Source organism: Malaclemys terrapin, chromosome 11 (genome assembly GCF_027887155.1).
Source record: "Malaclemys terrapin pileata isolate rMalTer1 chromosome 11, rMalTer1.hap1, whole genome shotgun sequence".
Lineage (NCBI taxonomy): Eukaryota > Metazoa > Chordata > Testudines > Emydidae > Malaclemys > Malaclemys terrapin.
This window is the reverse complement of record NC_071515.1, coordinates 30,379,932-30,398,571: the sequence shown is the minus strand read 5'-3', so window position 1 is coordinate 30,398,571 and position 18,640 is coordinate 30,379,932. Positions and strand designations below refer to the sequence as shown.

At 38.7% G+C, this 18,640-nt stretch overlaps 1 protein-coding gene across 5 annotated transcripts in view; it reads left to right on the top strand.

Annotated features, from left to right (window-relative positions):
* GULP1 (GULP PTB domain containing engulfment adaptor 1) overlaps positions 1-18,640 on the top strand; it is a 277,933-nt gene that overhangs the window by 234,098 nt on the left and 25,195 nt on the right. The window lies entirely within an intron of this gene.

The window sequence follows — 18,640 nt, the reverse complement described above, 5'->3', positions numbered from 1 at the left end:
AATTATTTAACAACATCTTTGTGTTCTGATAACAAATACAGTATTCACACTATTTCTGATTATTACAATTAACACACTATAATCCTATATTTAAGTAACAGTAAGATTGTGACAAACCAACAATTGTAGGAAAATTAAGTTATATTCAATAAATGATGCTTCCTTAACTCAGCCTGTTGTGCCCTGATGTTGCTGTATATATGCAAACTAATTTTTCTCAGACACACAAGCAGACTACCTAAGGATGAAGAGCAAAGTCCTGTGTCCAAAGGATCTGGTTCAGTGTGCCAACCCTGCGCTTTGTAACTCAGGATTTATTAATAACTTTCTGTCACAAACATATCGTTACTTACATCTACTGTTTTGTCTATAACTTACTTCTTGTTTTAACAAGTTTTATGTTCTTCTGAAATTCCCTAGTAGAATCACATAGCCCAAGAGCCATTATGATCTTTCATGCAAATAAGTACTTAAAAGATTGGCTTACTAGTTATGACTGTAAGCGAATGAAAATCCATTATCCATGGAAATATTTTGCCTTCTTCAGAATCAGTGGATATCGATTTTTATGGAATTTTTAAATGGCACATTTAGATATCTAGTTAGTGAACTATTAAAAGTATAGGTTGTTTAGCAGACTGACCCTAATGGCTCTAAAGCAGTTATAATTTATTGTATCCAAATATATTTACAAAGCTGTAAAAAAAAAAAAACAGTTGATGTACATATACAAGTCCTTATGAAAAGTATCTAATTTTTCATCTAAATATAATTGATGAAATGCTGTTCCTATTGAAGTTAATTGGGATAGAATTACATCCCTTGAGTCTATATATTTGTCCAAGCAGAAAAATAATTTGCCAATTTTTATTTTTTTATTTTCTTAAGTCAGAATATTTTTTTGAATTACAGAAGAATCCACACATTGTACAGTGCATTTGCTTTAATTTTTACAGTTGTGTAAATTAAAATTTGGTCCTACCACATATTCTGAAAATATTGAAATTTTTTGAAATTTTTTTCATCTTGTTTCCGGCCTGAAACTCCATTATGCTTAGTATCAGCCTTAAGTGAATGTTTACATTTTGATCCACAAAGCCCCCCAGAGTCTGTTTATTATAGCAATGATAATTTATCAGTATTATCACTATCCTGAAATGAAGTTCTGTGGAGGTCTGTCTCCATAATGTCATCAAGTGTAGTAGTAACATGTGACCGGAATGGATATGATTATATATATGAAGGTCTTTCTTTCATAGGGACTTATATGAATCCCTCAGTGAAAACTGTAAATTATATATGATTTCTGACTTACTATGCATTCAATCAAAAGCACTAATCCCTCAGGCCAAATCCTCAACTTTTATTCAGGATTTTTTCCTATAAGAGTTGATCCTTTATTGGTAAACCTAATCATTCAATTTGTCTAATAGCAAAATCAGCTTTTATAGTAACCCTGTGATAGATACATTCTTCTTATAAAAGAAACAAAAAAACAATATTTTCCTGTTTAGCTTTTTGGTCCAAGAACCATGTGTTCATTATGTGTGCATCCAGTGTTGATCACAATGGGACCCAAGTACCTGATGGGGCCTCTTGATACTTAAACAATACAAATAACATATGAGATTGTAAACTGAAATTGTATAATGGCCAAATTATGCACTTCACTGATTGGGTATTATTATTATTGGCATTGTGGTAGCAATGTGTATATGCTTTCTGTGTATTATTTCAATGTGACTTCTGGCACATGGTACTGAGAACAGAATTTGACCCTTAGGACAGCTGTTATTTTGTGTGGTGGAATGCCTGTGAGGAAATCTGCAATACAGTCTTAAAAGTACTGGTTTAAAACATTTTTGCACATTGTTTTCTTTATTTTATTTGCTAGTGAATATGAGACACACAGATGTTAATATCATATTTACATTTCATACCCATTAATTACAAGAATAACATATCTAATCATATATTTTCAAAAAATCATCTCCAAAATGTTGTTTCAAATATAATCATACACTAATTTTTATTTCTTTAGATTGAACATTTAAAAAGAAAGACTTACCATACAGAAGTTCTAATAATTAGAATTACAGTAAGAACTACCCAGCAGCATAAATATTAATATATAAATTAATTCTGCCAGCCAGCAGCCTTAAATAATCAAACAGAGATAACAGTGTATCTCAGCTAATCAGCAATAAAAAAGAAATACTCCAGGAAAACTTCTCATTCTCATATCTTGACTCGTAACATAACTTTATCCTTCCCGCAAAACCCTATCAAACAAATAGCTTTTGCAGCATGCCCAGAAGGTCATTTGAATAGGCCAAAGCTGTTTGTATTACCTCTATAATAAAATGAGCAGGTACATGTAAGAGAGAGGTATGGAATGAGAAAAAAATTGTTAAATATAATAGACTAGTGCTTTACATAAACTGTTAATTAAATAAGTTTCAGTAATGGAAAATATCTGCAAAGATAGTGTGACCACGGAACCTGCAAAACCTCAATTCCCATTGTCCAGCCACACACAGGAAGAAAGAAAAGATTCAATGGATGTGTTTAAATAAGGCTGCACCTTTCTTAATTTATGTGGGATCACCCAGCAATAAATTGTACAGCGCTGGTCACCATTCTTTTCTTAATCATTTCCATCTATTTGGGAGGGCTGCCATCAGCCCTTCCCCTTCCCAATCTGGTCCCATCCCATTGCTGGGATCTCTCCACCCTCCCGTCATAAGGGTTGAGAGGGTCTGGAAAAAGGGGGCTATCTCCCCCCTATACTAGACATTAAGAGTCCCAACTCCCTTTTCCGGCTTCCCTAGGAAACCAGATCCCCTCCTTCCCCCACCGCCCCTGCAATGAGTACCTGCACTGGACACCTGCCTAATTTGTGACATCTTGACCTCAATTCCTTACCTACCTCAACAGGTCCCTGAACTGCTGTGGGGAAGGCAAAACAATCCTCAGCACCTGGGCCAGTATGGCAGTGAGGGAAAAATTCCTTCCCAGCTCCAAAAGAGAAAAGGCAACTAGCACAGTGTCCACAGTAGATCATAAAATAGTTGGTCCTACTCTGATCCCATGGGTTGGAGAGACGGCTCTGCTGCGTCATGAAGAGAGAGGGTACAATTTGGATGGCACTGGATATAAATACCCTTCCCCCCCAGCTGGTCTGCCTGGTGGTTCAGTGTCCCCACCTAAACCAGTAACTTCTGGTTCCCCCATGGCTCAAAGAGCTACAATCCCTTTTCTTCCTCCTTGCCAGACAAAGTCCTGCAGCATTCAGTTGTGATGAGCATATTATAGTTAGAAGAGGCACTAAAAACTTTGCAGGATGTGGACTGGTATGTGTTTAAGGCTAAATTATGCTTAGTCAAACAAGAATATCTAAATTACTATGTTTTACAAAAGTAAAAGTAGAATTAATGTATCTTTTCTTATATTCGCTATACATTTCTGTGAAAAAAATTTGTGATGTTACTTAAAATAGTAATAAAAAGTAATCACAGGATTTTGCTAAAGTTCCTTTAATGCACTTTTTTAACAGGAGAATTTTTAAATTCATAGATCTAACCACTGGGAAATCTGCTTCCTCGTTTTTGCTTTTGTTTTATGTTTTGTTTTGTTTTGTTTTGTTTTTTTAAATGTATGACCTTTCTTGTGTTACTTGTTTATGAGCAGACACGTTTTTCCAATTTGATGAAAATTTAACTTTCTGGGAAAAATATATTTCAAAGTCTGGACCTTTCTCAAAAAACTATCACATCTCAATAGCCAGCTAACCACTTCTAATAATCAGAGTGAAAAATGCAGCTTCTTTTTGTTAATTCTGCTCATTCCCCATTGAGATCTGTGCAGTGAACTTCATAAGGATATAATCTTGTAATGATGTAACACAGAAGAATTACTATATTCAGTCAGAAAAATGTAAATCTAGTTTTGTTCATTCACATTTAAAATAGCAGATGGATTATTGTGTTTTATATGCTATAAGTGAAGTATGATAGATATGTGCTCTCAATACACATTATTAGGTGTTTCCTAGTATGACTCAATAACACAAAGAGTTTGTAGTTGTTTGGGGGTACTAATCTTCATAGAAATTCACAGCATGTATCATAATTATTTCCTCTTGTTTTACAATGTGAAATTATATTTAAATTTTTAAGTATAAAATAATTTAAATCCACACTAAAAAATTCTTAGGAAATATCCTTATGAAAAGTCCTACATCTAAATTAGCAATACTTCAAATGTCAGACTGTCAATTGTTTCATTAAAAAAAAAAACAGGAAGAAACTAGCTGGCATGGTGTATTAGTGATCTACTAATATTTTTAATACATATGCCTATTTTTAGAGGAGATTAAAACATCTGAATCCAATAAACTTGAACATTACTAAGTGAATTTTAAGTGGGCAGGACTTGAACCTGTATAAATATACATATTTATGGTTTGTTTTTCTTTCCGGTTTTTGAAGTAGTAATTTAAAAAACAATTCTTTTTAAAAGGTACCAGTGTCGTGCTGGGTTTCTGACCCTCGTTTGGACATAATATCAAATAATTAGATCTATTCATATTTTCCATCATTTGGATATAATTATTTATATCTTTTCATAACATGGTATATATCAGTTTTATCTTACAATTATTTTGTACATGGAGCTCCCATTTAAGTTAATTAGTGTTTACATGCTAAGGGACTGCAGGACTGAGACCTAATACTCTGTCGCTGTGCAATACTATAATACCACATGTGCTACTGTTGGAACTAGGCTACCCTGAGTGAGGCAGTAGCAGAACTCTGCTCTCTTTCCTGGTCAGCCCCCAACTGGGTAGGTCTCCTCCTTTTAAGCCCCCTTCTCCACACCTGACTGGAGGTGTAGCAGGGGAGGGTCCATTGGCTGTCCTTTAAACTCTTGTTGCCTTGGCATGGATATTGTCGCATCCAAACTTATTTATTATACAGAATTATAAACTATTAAATTAACAAAACTCTAACAAAAATTATAATTTAACAATTCTTCATCTTTATATTTCAATATCAAAATTCAGTATGTATCCTCATAACTAATTTTTATTTGAATGGGGAATTATGAAAAAGCTGATGACCCTTTATGTCAACATTTCTTATCTTCTTTAAACCTGGGTTTTCAGAGATCTTTTACTCAAAGTCCAACATTATGTTTGTGAATTATTACCAAAAAAACCCCCAACTTGTTAGTAATTTCCCCTGCATTGCATTTTGAGCGGTATCTCAATTTTGGGGCCTTAATAATCATCATTCCCCAACAGTTCTCTCACGCGCAGATGAATGGGAAGGAATGAGGAGTGGTTCCTAGTTGTTCTAGTTCCACATCTGCTCCTGGGGCAGTGCAACTATGCACTGTCTCTTGTTCAGGGCTTCTGGCAAAGCTACAATTGAGCTCTATGTGAATATCGTTTTGAGCAAGAGGTGTGGAGCATTCATAGACTCACAGGCCAGTGCTCTATCCACTTGACAAGACTGCCTTTTTAATTATGAAATATTAACCTGATTCTATCTTGTTGACCTCTCCGAAGTAAAGGTATGGGTATGGGTTTGGCAGATATGGGTTTGGCAATGTATTGACTGGACTGGTGACCTGACTCAGCTCTACCTCTTAAGGAATTTTTTCAGTAACTATGAAGAACATATGCTGTGTGGATTCCAGATTCCTTCCCCTTCTCCCCAGATTCCTAGGGCCTCAGTAAGGAATATTGAATTATCTTAGAAAAATCTCCCAGGAACAGTTTTTTTAATCTTTGTTTAGGGATTTCTTCAGCACAAAAAAGAATTGACCAAAACCAGTCATCTTTGTTGAAGGCCCAACACATGAGCTTGAGATTTTAGGGGACAACTTTCCATATAGAGGATACATAACTGGCCTGAGTATGATCATCATTCCAGTCAAGTCAGAGCAGGTAGTCAAGGTAGCATGAGACCAGCTCTTCCTCCTGCCCAGCCCAGCAAGTCCTACCCATGGATGGACTGGAGGGCCACATATCAAGTAAAATGGAGGATTTCTTTCTGATAGATGTATCAGATACAATGTAAAAGAGTAGATGAAATGGAGTGCTGACACAGCTGTATTAACTTCAAAAGTGATCGGATACTCTAAACAGTATCTAATCAAATAATGTCTTTGAGTTTAGGGGTTGTAATTTTGTATGCAATATGTAGGATTAAATTTCCATCAAGTTGCATCTAAAAAGTCTAGTCACAAGACATTACAATTATAAACAGATATGTTCTATTTGTCTTGGATCAACTCAGTATGTTAACTGCATTTTATGGATACAAATGTATAGTTTCATCTGTCATCCATGTCACATTTACTTTGTTTTTGATTTGTTTTTTTTCTGATTTGTCTTCATCATATTAAATTAGCATGATAGTTAAAGAAAAGTAGAGACATATGCTCCATTAAAACCATTTGTTTTATTTAATATTAAGGATGTGTTAATTTTTATTATCATGAGTTAAAGTACTAGTCCTCTTCCACTTTTTAAAATATTTGCTTTTTGCCTGTAGTGAATCTGAGGGATGTAAAAGGTTGTAAGTATATGTATATTTAGCTCTCAAGGATGGCCTGAGATGTATTAAACATTCTGGGCTAGATTCTGGTGCACTTTCTCGTATGAAGTATAAATATATGAAGTTAAATAATCCTTTTAACTTCATTGGCGCTATTTGTAGATTGAGGTGCTATTCAGCAGAAGTACAAATAGCAGACTCTGGCCTTTGTGGTAAATTTCAGTGGTCAGGACTTGAATGTGTGATCTTTGTATTGCATATTAAAAGGTTCTTTTCAGCTTCTCAAATTTAATTCCTTAAGTCTCTTTCCTTTCTTTGTAGAGTGTGATATTGGGAAGTGACGGAGACTATTTCACTCTCAGATTCTCAAGGTAGATTGTGACTCCAACAATCTGCCCTTCTTACATGTGGAGAACTCACATTAATTTCAGTGGGTGTTCTGTGCATGTAGGAAGAACTGAATCTGGCTGCTAAAATTTATAGAACAGATCTAAGGGAAACATTTTATCTTAAAGCTATACAACTATGATTGTGTATAATTGCTATTTCTAATTAATGCTGGTGATGTTCAGCAATATGAAGAATACGTTTGAGAATGAAATGCTCATTGTAATAAAGGTTTTCTAGATTTTTAAAAACTGATAGTCTCACAATGTTGCAATAGAAGTAAAAGGTTTTCCCTTTAGGTGTCATTATAATGTAAAGCTGCAGGTTTTTTTACAAGAGCAAAGGTTCCTATTCAAACAGAAGACAGTTACTGATATTCATATTCTAAAACCATGATTATTATTGATTTAATGTCATTAAAAGATATTTAAATTATAAGGACTAAGTCTTGACATTGATTTTTACATAATAATCCTACAAAATTCCCATGCGAAGAGGGATGGCAATTTATGGTCCTTATGCACTACAGAGGGATACAGTACATTTAGGCATAAAATGAGAAGAGACTACTCGACTAAACTTCACATATATTACTTTTTCTCTTTTCAAATAAAGGATGCTACTATGAATGCTTGAATTTATTGCAAGAGTTCTACTCTGTGAGGGAAGACAGATGTATGTCTATGCATGGGTGATGTTGTGTGGCATTCTGCATGTAAACTTTTAAAAGCTAAAATTTGTTATTTGTTAACTGCCTGGCAGTTGAAATTTACAAACAAAAAAAATTGCTATTGAGGACCCTGGAAAAGATCACATGGTATCACAGAGCAAAATCTTACTAGTGCCTTCTTCTCTTATCTAGAGTCCCTGAAACAAGTGGGAATGGTAGGTTATTTGTCCATTGTAATCAAGTCCTGTTTTAACACATGGCATGGCATGTGAAATGTAATGCAAAATCATTAATTTGATGATAAAAAAATAGAAACAAGACTTCCCTAAATATTTTAAGTAAGGATAGAGACAAGTTAAGTGGAGACAACTGGAAACTAAACAACTGGAAACTAAAATATACATTTTAAATGGACTTATTTAAAAGAGCGGAAATGTAGAAAAACAGCAGAAAATGGAGTTTGATATGGGCACATTATTTCTTAAACAATCCAGTCAACTCAAACTATGATCTAGTGGAGTGTTTCTCAACCTGCGACCCGCAGGCCACTTGCGACCCAATCAGCACAGAGCGGCAGCCTATGTGACATTCTTAGGGCCATACAGGTAGTATTGGATGCATCCCACATAACACATTGCGAGCCACATATGGTCAGTAGGTTGAGAACCACTGATCTAATGAGTTTCGGTAAGTGATTGGATGGATTTATAATGCTATTGACTTCCTTTATAAAGTGCTTTGAGACTTACTGATGGAAAGCGCTATATAAGAACTAGATATTGTAATTACACAGCATGTGCTCTGATGATATAGGTAACCCACTGAAACGACATGGAACCTGACAGCCACATAACTTGCAGTAATGGCAAATGCTAATAGAATGCATACCATATAATAATGTCATGCATTTATTGCATTTCACTGGAAGTTCCTGGCACACAAGACGTTGTGTCCTTTTGATAATGCACATTATTAAGAAATCTGAGATAATGTGTTGTTCTGAGATGGAACACCAATTTGTAAGAAATTTGTATAAATATATAAATAAAAGTGTAACTAGGAATGGGAGAACTTCATATTTACAGGTTCTAAATTACTATGTAACCTTTTCAAAGGAATTCTTAAAACATTACTTTGCAGATTCATTATCATATTTGGAGCATTATTTCAGCATGGAGCTTCCTTGGGGCTTTAAAGAGGCTTGTCTGAGGGACTTAAATAGAGCAGCTCTGAAGTTGTACAGCTCGGATACTGCTTTTCAGTTCAGTGGAGTATGACTGAGAAAGAACTGTGTTGCGTGACAAAGATTTTTTCAAAATTATATTTTTAAAAGCTACTTCTTTTGGCCTAGGATTTTACAGAGCTGTAAATTCTAAGTATTTTAATTTTTCAAATTTACATGTAGCCCAATTTCATCCTGAGTAAATGGATGGAAAACACTGATAGTAATGGAGATTCACCTGTTTACAACTGGCATTAATTTGGCCCTAAGCCTTTAGCAGTGAATATATGACCTCTGATTCCCTTGTGTGAAATTCTGCTGTCACTTATTTAATCAACATCTATACCAATACATGGTTATGGCAACTGCAATACCATCCAAGTTAACACCCTAATAATGCAATGGTGTCCTGAAGTGAATTTGAATTGGAAAGGGGAAAACAACTTTCAAAATAAAATACCTCTAGTTGCATTCATACACCAAGGCATTAAAAGTAATGAGAACCAAGGCAGAAAGCCAAAAGGAATTTTGATTATGCAGTCAAATTGTTCAGCAAAAGAACAAAAGAGAAAGTTAACCATCAAGTAGCAAGTCTTTTGCATGCATGTTTTGTCCATTACAGATTCTGTAACTTTATTATTTTTACTGTTTGGATTTATATTCAGTACATTTCTAAAAAATTAAATCAGTTTCTGCATAATATTATTTTAAATTTTATTTAGAATTATATCTATCAAAGCTGATAGTGATGATAAAAGCTTAAATAGTTGCTCACTATGATATATATCTGTCAGTGGAGAAGTCTTATGCAAAATAGATTAACACATTTGTTACCACTTCCTGAATAAGTCTGTGAGAAGTATTAGTAATACTATAATGTGGTTAGAAAGATGTGGTTTCCTTAGTTGGGAATAGACCCTCAGAGTTGCTGTACAGCTATACTCCTGTGTGGCATTTGAACTGTTGGCATGGGGTGTTGCTGCTGGCTATTGGTGTTTTTTTCTCTGTTTCATGCAATCAGACACTTGGATATACAGCTGAAGTTTCCATTACTCTTGTGTGTGTGCTGTTTACTTTTCCTCTGTGTTTTAGTGGTTTGGCAGTACATTAATCACGGGTCGTTCTTCCATTTGGTCTTGATTATGTGGGGGCAATCTGATTTTCTCTTTATTGGTTTCATATGGTGGTGCTGCTTATGTTTGTATCATAATAAGAGTTTAGATACTGCTTTTGAGAGAACTTGCACACTCAACCTCAATGGATCCCTGAGTTCATCTATTTATTTTAAATAAGCCTATTTTCATTATTCAAAATATCTGGGTGTGCCTTTTTGCACAGTTGCTGCCTGAAGCAATCTAGAAGGGGATCAGCTCAACCCACCAGCCTTCATGGGGATATACAATTGATTGAAAGTGTAGTCATTCACAACCATGTTGACTCTATCTGTTTCCATAGGAAGTTGTATACCAAGCCCTGCCTGACTGCTAAGAAACATCTCACCAGACCAGCCAAACAGGCCTTGATCTAGAGACAAGAAGGATTTATTTTTTTCAAATGTTGGATATTTTTTCAAGACATTCCTGGAGCATCTGCAAGCATTACAGGATCTGAGTAACCAGAATTCCAGAATCAGAAAAAAGAAAACTGAAGGAAATGCCGTGACAGCCACAGAACCCCCTTGATGAGAATAAATAACCGGGAACAGTCAGGAAGGAGGGCAATGTGTGAGAGAAGAGCAATAAGAATAAGTAACAGGAAACAGTCAGGAAGGAGGGCAGTGTGTGAGAGAAGAGCAATGCAAGGGAAGTAGTAAAAGACTAAACCAACAGAGGAGTAGAGGAAGATACCAACCAAAGTGGAAAATAGTGTTGAGAGAGAAAAACAGACAGAAAAGATGTGTGCGCCTTTGGATCTCACTGCATCACAGGTGTCTGCTGATTCCTGGCCTGACCTTACCTTTGTTTAGTGTAAACAAAGGCCTGTTCAGGACTCTCCCCAGCCAGCCCCACTTTAGTTCTGTCTCTCTCTCTCTCTGCTAGATTCTGCACAGAAAGTCAACATTTTTGAAGGGAATTCACAACTGAAGGACAAATTAAGCAGCACAAAAATACACTTTATTTAGGCCTATATTTCCAATGTAGTTATTCTCATAGTGGAAGATACCTGACAATGACAACCATAAATACAAATAAACGTTTGGTTTCAGCAAATGAAAAGAAGAGGAGATTTGTATAAACTGTTTCCAAAGATGCTGAGCAGCAGGCACTATCATTTTGTAAACTTCATGATCAACTCCTGTAATCTGAAATATAAAGTCAAGAACTGCATCTCAGTTCAACAAGCATGAATCTGTCATTGTGTCAAAGTTTAAATCAGGAAACAATTTGTGAGGCACCATTGAAGTTACATCTGTAGTGGTAACTGATGCTATTTCCAAAGAAACTTTGCTTGAAACAAGCACAGCTGAAGACCTGCAGATGAGCTACAAAGCCAAAGATCCCAAAGATGATAGAAAACCCAAAAGCCCAAAGACACTGTAGACAAGAAGGTCAACAATGAGGCAGGACAAAACAGACTTCCTGCTGAAATAGGTTTGACATTCCCATCTAATAAGTCACTTTCAAGATTGTTTTATCATCTGAGCTGTTGCGCATAGATTGTATAGATTGTCCTTACCAGTCCAGTGAGAATGATATGCCATATGGACAGTTTCCTTTTTGTCATATAGGCCACCATTTTTCATCTTCATTTTACAGAATGAGAAATGCACCACGTTGAAGATTTGCATGTCAAGTGGCTAGTATACTCATCTCTTTCAGATTATGCATACTGTCACATTCGTTGGTTGTTCAAGGATACAGATGTTCGAAAATCTGCATGGTTTACAGTGATTTAAAGAATACTCTAAAGTCAATGTCTTTTCATGGCAGAAGCAAACAACATGTGTAGTCACATGTGGCAGCTCTGCAGGTCACGAAGGATCATAGTATCAATGCATGTCTTGATAAACAAGCATCTGAACATAATAGGAAATGGCAAGAAGTACTAAAAATATTGTTTGATGCTGTCAAAACTTTAGCTAGTTTAGGTCTCCCCTTCATGGCTACAGTGAAGTGCTTGAGAGCAACAATGGTGGTATTTAGTTGAGCATCATTACGCTACTTGCAAGGCACACTATCACTCTTGGCCCAACATATCAGTGACACTAAGGGAAATCAAATACTTAAACAAGACAATTACTGATGAACTTAAGTCTTTTAGCATCAGAAGCCAGGAGGTGCATACTTAATAGCTGCAAAAAAGATAAGCTGTTAGCTGCGAATATTAGCCATGTTGATCTGATGACTATTTTCTTCTGTTTGTTAATATTGATCATTTTGATGGAAAAGTAGGTATTAAAGAGCATTTTGTAAGCTTTGTAACCTTGTGCTGCAAGTAAGGCAGATGCTGCCTCCTTGTGTGACCAGTTATCTAATATTGTATTCTGCAACTATGGATTAGACCCCAAATGTCTGGACAGGGATATGGTGGGGCCAGTGTTATGGCCAGAGTTTGTGGAAGACTGTAAGCAAAAAAAATGAGGGAATATCTGTCAGGCAGAGGAGACAAAGTGTATGCATCATACATTGATTGCTCAGTACATCAAATGAACCTACTTTTGGTGCATGCTGCTGAAGATAAGGCCAGTCCAGATCTGAAGGTTTTCTTCTGAACTTTGCAGGAAATATATCAATATTTTGCAGACTCTAACCATCAATAGGGAAAACTAATGATTAAGTCCAAAATAATCATTACTTTCATACTTTTGCTTGAAACAGTAAAGTTTTGCAAAGGGAAGAGGAACCTGATGATGCGCTTCAGACCCCTGAAGAAGTTGGCAGGATAGATGCAGCACATGAAATTGAACAGGCTTTTGAAGAATGAAGGAGATCTTTACATTTAAAGACAATCTGCAATACTAGATGGGCAGCCCAAATGAAAGCCAATGAGGCAATGACAGTAAATTTTCAGAATACAATTGAATGCCTATAAGTTGAAACTGTTGCTGAATGCAGGAGCAGTGAGGACACACATCGAGAGTAAAAAACAACTTGTCTTTCATGGCCTGGATGTTCTACCTCAATCTGTTATGGTGGCATAGGATCTCGGTAATCATGGCTGCAGCCCCCGGATTCCTTCAGTCAAAGAAAATTAATCTGTGCCAGGACATTTGAGAGCACAGTGAATGAGCTCAGCAAACTGATCTGAAGAAAAGTACAAGGAAATTGTAAAAGAATCTCAGAACAGGTGGGAATCAATGGGTTTTGAAAATGGAAACTATCCAAGCCACAGGACGAGACATGAACGCCCCACATGATGAATTTGCACACAATCTGGCTTTGAAGCAAAGGATAACCATTGAAGGAGATATTTTGAGGTTTTAGACAAAACAGGGAACTAAAATCTCAATGTGAAGGATTTCAAGAGGTAGCTACGCTGTTTGGTTTCCTCCATCCCAAGCGACTTCAAAATATAACTTTAGAAAAGTCAACAGAAGAAGTTCTTAAATTCTTGGGAAAATACTCATAATTTTCTTCAGACTTGATTCAGGAGATTGTGTCTTTCAGGCTGTATTATTTTACAGAGGACACAGAGGTGTTCAGTTTGTCACTTGCAATCCAGAGCTACTTGAATTTCATAGTGTCAAGTTCTCTCGATGATGTTTTACCAGAAGTGGAAAATGGACACGGCTCAGTGACCTTGCTTTCCTTGCAATTGAGGAAGACAAGACAGCAAGGATGAAACTCGACATCATTATTGAACAATTTGCCAAGAAAAAGTGTTGCCATGGTGATAGATTTCAGTAATTGGCAGCATGCGAGCCAATACAATTTGGGTGAGATTCCATTTTTGTTTAGGCTTGTGATTTTTGTTTCATGTTTTTCTTTTAACTTTCTTTCTTTAAAAAGCCTAAGGTGATGTGACCTTTGGGTCTCATGCTGCATGTTGGCTGACCTTGCTCTAACCCTTAAATCTGCCCCTGTAAATGCACACGTGTTACAGCACTGGCCCTGGCTAAGAGTTTCAAAGTGAGCTGAAGAGAGAAGACAGTGTCCATGGATGTTCTGGGCACCTCTCTTTTTTAAAGGTGATCTGTAGCACCTTGTGATGGGCTGTACAAACCCCACACTGGGCATCATGGGGTTAAGGGATTATTTTGGGCTCAGCCAGCCCCGCCACAACTGCAGCAAATGCTCCATCTGCTGGAGAAATTAAAAGACAAGGAATTAGCTTATTTGAGTGGCAGAGCTGGAGGTGAGCAGATTTGCAGCCCACAGCTCCAGCAGCACAGAGCAGAGGGAAGCCTAAGGCACTGACACAGCTGCCCAAAGGGGCCCTCCCTGAGGGAAGGGAAGACCCACCCCAGAGACAAACAGAAAGGGAAGTATCCTGTGGAACTTGGACATTGGTAACCCCCTCTTACTTATTGTGTTAAAAAAGCAAGTATTGGATGAATGGACTATAAGGTGGATAGAAAGTTGGCTAGATTGTCGGGCTCAACGGGTAGTGATCAACAGCTCGATGTCTAGTTTGAAGCCGGTATCAAGCGGAGTGCCCCAGGGGTCTAGCCGGGGCCAGTTTTGTTCAACATCTTCATTAATGTTCTTGATGATGGGATGAATTGTACCCTCAGCAAGTTTGTGGATGACACTAAGCTGCAAGGAGAGTAGATACACTGATGGGTAGGAATACGGTCCAGAGTGACCTAGACAAATTGGAGGATTGGGCCAAAAGAAATCTGATGAGGTTCAACAAGGACAAGTGCAGAGTCCTGCACTTAGGACGGAAGAATCCCATGCACTGCTACCGGCTGGGGACCGACTGTCTAAGCGGCAGTTCTGCAGAAAAGGAACTGGGGATTAGAGTGGACAAAAAGCTGGATATGAGTCAACAGTGTGCCCTTGTTGCCAAGAAGGCTAATGGCATATTGGGCTGCATAAATAGGAGCATTGCCAACAGATTGAGGGAAATTATTATTCCCCCCTATTTCGCATTGGGGAAGCCACATCTGGAGTATTGCATCCAGTTTCGGGGGGCCCACTACAGAAAGGGTGTGGACAAATTGGAGAGAGTCCAGCGATTAGGGGGATGGAGCACATGACTTATAAGGAGAGGCTGAGAGACCTGGGCTTATTTAGTCTGCAGAAGAGAAGAGTGAAGGGGGATTTGATAGCAGCCTTCAACTACCTGAAGAGGGGTTCCAAAGAGGATGGAGCTCAGCGGTTCTCAGTGGTGGCAGATGACAGAACAAGGAGCAATGGTCTCAAGTTGCAGTGTGGGGAGGTCTAGGTTGAATATTAGGAAAAACTATTTTACTAGGAGGGTGGTGAAGGTGGGGAGGAGGTGGGCAGCGCAGCCCGGGACCCCCACTGTTGTTGGGGGTGGGCCGGGATGTGGCATGTGGCCAGGAACCCTGCTTTTGCTGTGGGGGGCAGGGAGGGTTGGTGGGGCTGGCAGGGGCTCCCTACTCAGCTCTGCATCCCTGCAGCTCTTAGGCAGCAGAGGGGGTCAGGGAGTTCAGCGCAGTGCTCCAACCACAAGCGCCGGCTGCTGCAGCTCCCATTGGCCGGGAACCGCAGCCCATGGGAGATGTGCGGCAGCCTGCAGGCACGGGCAGTGGGCGGCGTGGATCAGCCCCCCCCATGTCCCCTCCACTGTCTAGGAGTTGCAGGGCCATGGGAGCTGGGGAGCCTCTCACCCCGAGGTAATCATGCCCCCAACCCCTGTTCCTCGCCCTGACTCCACTCCCAAACTGCTGCAGGTGGCCCTGGGGCTGCCCGGCTCAGGCATCCCCTGAGCCAGCACCAGCAGCTGCAGAAGTCACAGAGATCATGGAAAGTCACGGAAGCCTTAATCATGAGCAAGACAGTAATCCTTGGAAGCCTCTGGGTGACTCTTCCTGTGTTAGGTCTCCAGAACACGAAAAATAGCCGTGTTATACAGCACATCAGTTTATGCTCTTAACACTGGACATAATGTAGGGCAACACACAAAATGGAAGTTCAAATCGCAGTGCAGGTGTACAATTACAAATTACTCACAAAACAAAATGAAATCCATAAGTTGATTCCAGTCTCATCACTCAGGATTTTTATTTGGCATAGAGCACAGCTATACTGCTATACAGTAACTCCTCACTTAACGTTGTAGTTATGTTCCTGAAAAATGCGATTTTAAGTGAAACAGTGTTAAACTAATCCAGTTTCCCCATAAGAATTAATGTAAATGAGGGTGTTAGGTTCCAGGGAAATTTTTTTCACCAGACAAAAATTATATTATATATATATATGCACACACAGTATAAGTTTTAAACAAATGATTTAATACTGGTACACAGTGATGATGATTGTGAAGCTTGGTTGAGGTGGAGGAGTCAGAGGGTGGGATATTTCCCTTACTGCTCAATGATGAACTAGCAATTGGCTGAGCCCTCAAGGGTTAACTCTCTCACTCCACAAGGCAGCAGGAATGGAGGGAGGGGAGACAACCCAGACAGAGACACACACCATATGTGTGAGAGAGAGAGATGCACATTTCCCCTTTAAGTACACTGCCTTGTTAATTAGATCAGCTTGCTGAGACTGCAGCTGCTGCAAGCTCCCTCCGTCCTGAGCCCTGGTGTCCCCCCCTGCTCTATGGAAGATGGGGTAAATGAGGGGCGGCGGGGAGGGGGACACCCTGACATTAGCCCCCCTCTTCCTCCTGCACCCCCCCCCATGGCAAGCAGGAGTCTCGGGGAGCAGCTCCAAGGTAGAGGGCAGGGGCAGCACATGGCAGTGGGGGGAGGGACAGCTGAACTGCAGGCAGCTGCTGCACAGGGAACTTAGGGGAGCGGGGAGCTGATGGGGGGCTGCCAGACCATCCTGGGTCCAAGTCCCCACCAGCTAGTTGCAACGGGCTGCTCTTCTTGAAAGCAGTAGACAAAGCAGGCGGCTGCCAAATGACATTGGAAGGGAGCATTGCACAACTTGAAACGAGCATGTTCCCTAATTGATCAGCAACGTAACAACGAAACGACTTTAAGTGAGGAGTTACTGTACTGAGTTGACCAGAATCAAATGCAAGGGGTGGGTATAGGGTGTACCACACATCCAAAGTTACACAGAAAATCTCTTCCTTTACATAAAATTACGTAGTACATTGTACTTAATATACATTTGGGGGATTGGCTTGGTTACTTTGTAGGACCCAAATGGTGACTCTGATGATTGAATAATCCTTCTCGGTTGTTTTGTATTTTAGACAGTATTTTGCTTGCTTAAGTCTATTCAAATCTAGTATCGCATAATATATAAATGTAATAACTGGTAATATGTAACATTAACAAACTCTACAATCTTTGAACAGTAGGAAAACTGTGCACCAGTACCATTACTGTAGACATAGCCTAGTGATGATGTTCTTCAAAATTCTACCGAAATGATGTAAATCTTGTTTTCCTGACTATTTATTTATTTATTTATTTATTTTATTTGAATATTTAGGTTTTGTATGGCTTGGAACATAAAGTTTCAGCCTGGAAGCAAATATGTTTTTGCACGTTGTAATATAAGAAAATGAGTTTTTGCTGTTTTCAGTTACAAACATTGAGTGGATACACTTGCAGTGTAGATTTTACATTTAGTGCTCTTGTAATTTAAAAACCGCTTTGCTGTTAAAGTTGCCAAGTTGTGTCCTTAACATGGCTTTGACCATAAAGAAAACAAGAAAAATTAAGGCACTTGAAAAGAAAGTGAAATGTTTCCTGAATAACCATGAAAGAACAGTTTAAGGACTTTATTATTTCAGGGCCAAGTCTTGATCCACCTGTGGGTATGCAAGACTCAGAAAGCAATGATAATGCCAAATTTCAGTTGTACAGCAGGGTCAGTGTATGAAGAAGCCATGCAAGGTGAACTTTGCAACCTTCTCTGTCAGGCCCACAGATTGGAGTCATTGTGGTCAAACCAGAAAGTGACATGGACAAAGTATTCAAAGCATAGATCCACCATCTTCAGTCCCCACTTCTCTTGGCCTTGCCAAGGAGTACTGGCTGTTCAAGAAATAAGTCCCTTTTTGCAGGATTGAAGGAGGATTCTTTTTTATATGCAGCTTCATATTTCACTTGTGCAAAGATGTTTTTCTCAGGCTTTGGGGCAAGAATCAAGATTTGGCCCCAAAGAGTGCCTGGTTAGACACATTTCCAAACCAAATATTTGTGAACTTTGCCCTCATTTTCCAGGACCTGTGTTCAAGGCTCAGTGTCTATAATGGGGGTGAGGGTCGGGGTGGGGCCGAGGGAATGATGACATCACAAACACTTAAAGCAGGGGATAGAGTGAACTCCCTGGTCTGATTGAGTTGTTTGTAATGCCATCATTTCTTTCATGAGCAACACAGAACCTTGACCTCAGCTCAGGACGTGGCAGGGAAAATCAAACAAAACCTTTCCACTTACTTTTCCAATAATGCTTGTGTGTTTTGTTTTTGAAATGACAAGCCTATAGAATTATAAATGAAAACACTTTACTAGGATAATTTTAAAACAGCTTCTTTTAAATCTTAAAATTCAAATAGATACAGGAAACAAAAGGAAGTAACAAGTTAAAAACGAAAGGAAATAAAATTGGGGAAGTAAGGTTTTACTGTCAGACTTTTGGTTGATGAGAATAAGTACACATCTTAGCGCCCACCACATCAAAGACATGATTCCCTGCTGACTGTGTGTTTGGGGGGCGGCCGCGGGGAGGGAAGGAATCCTCTCCCCACCTCACA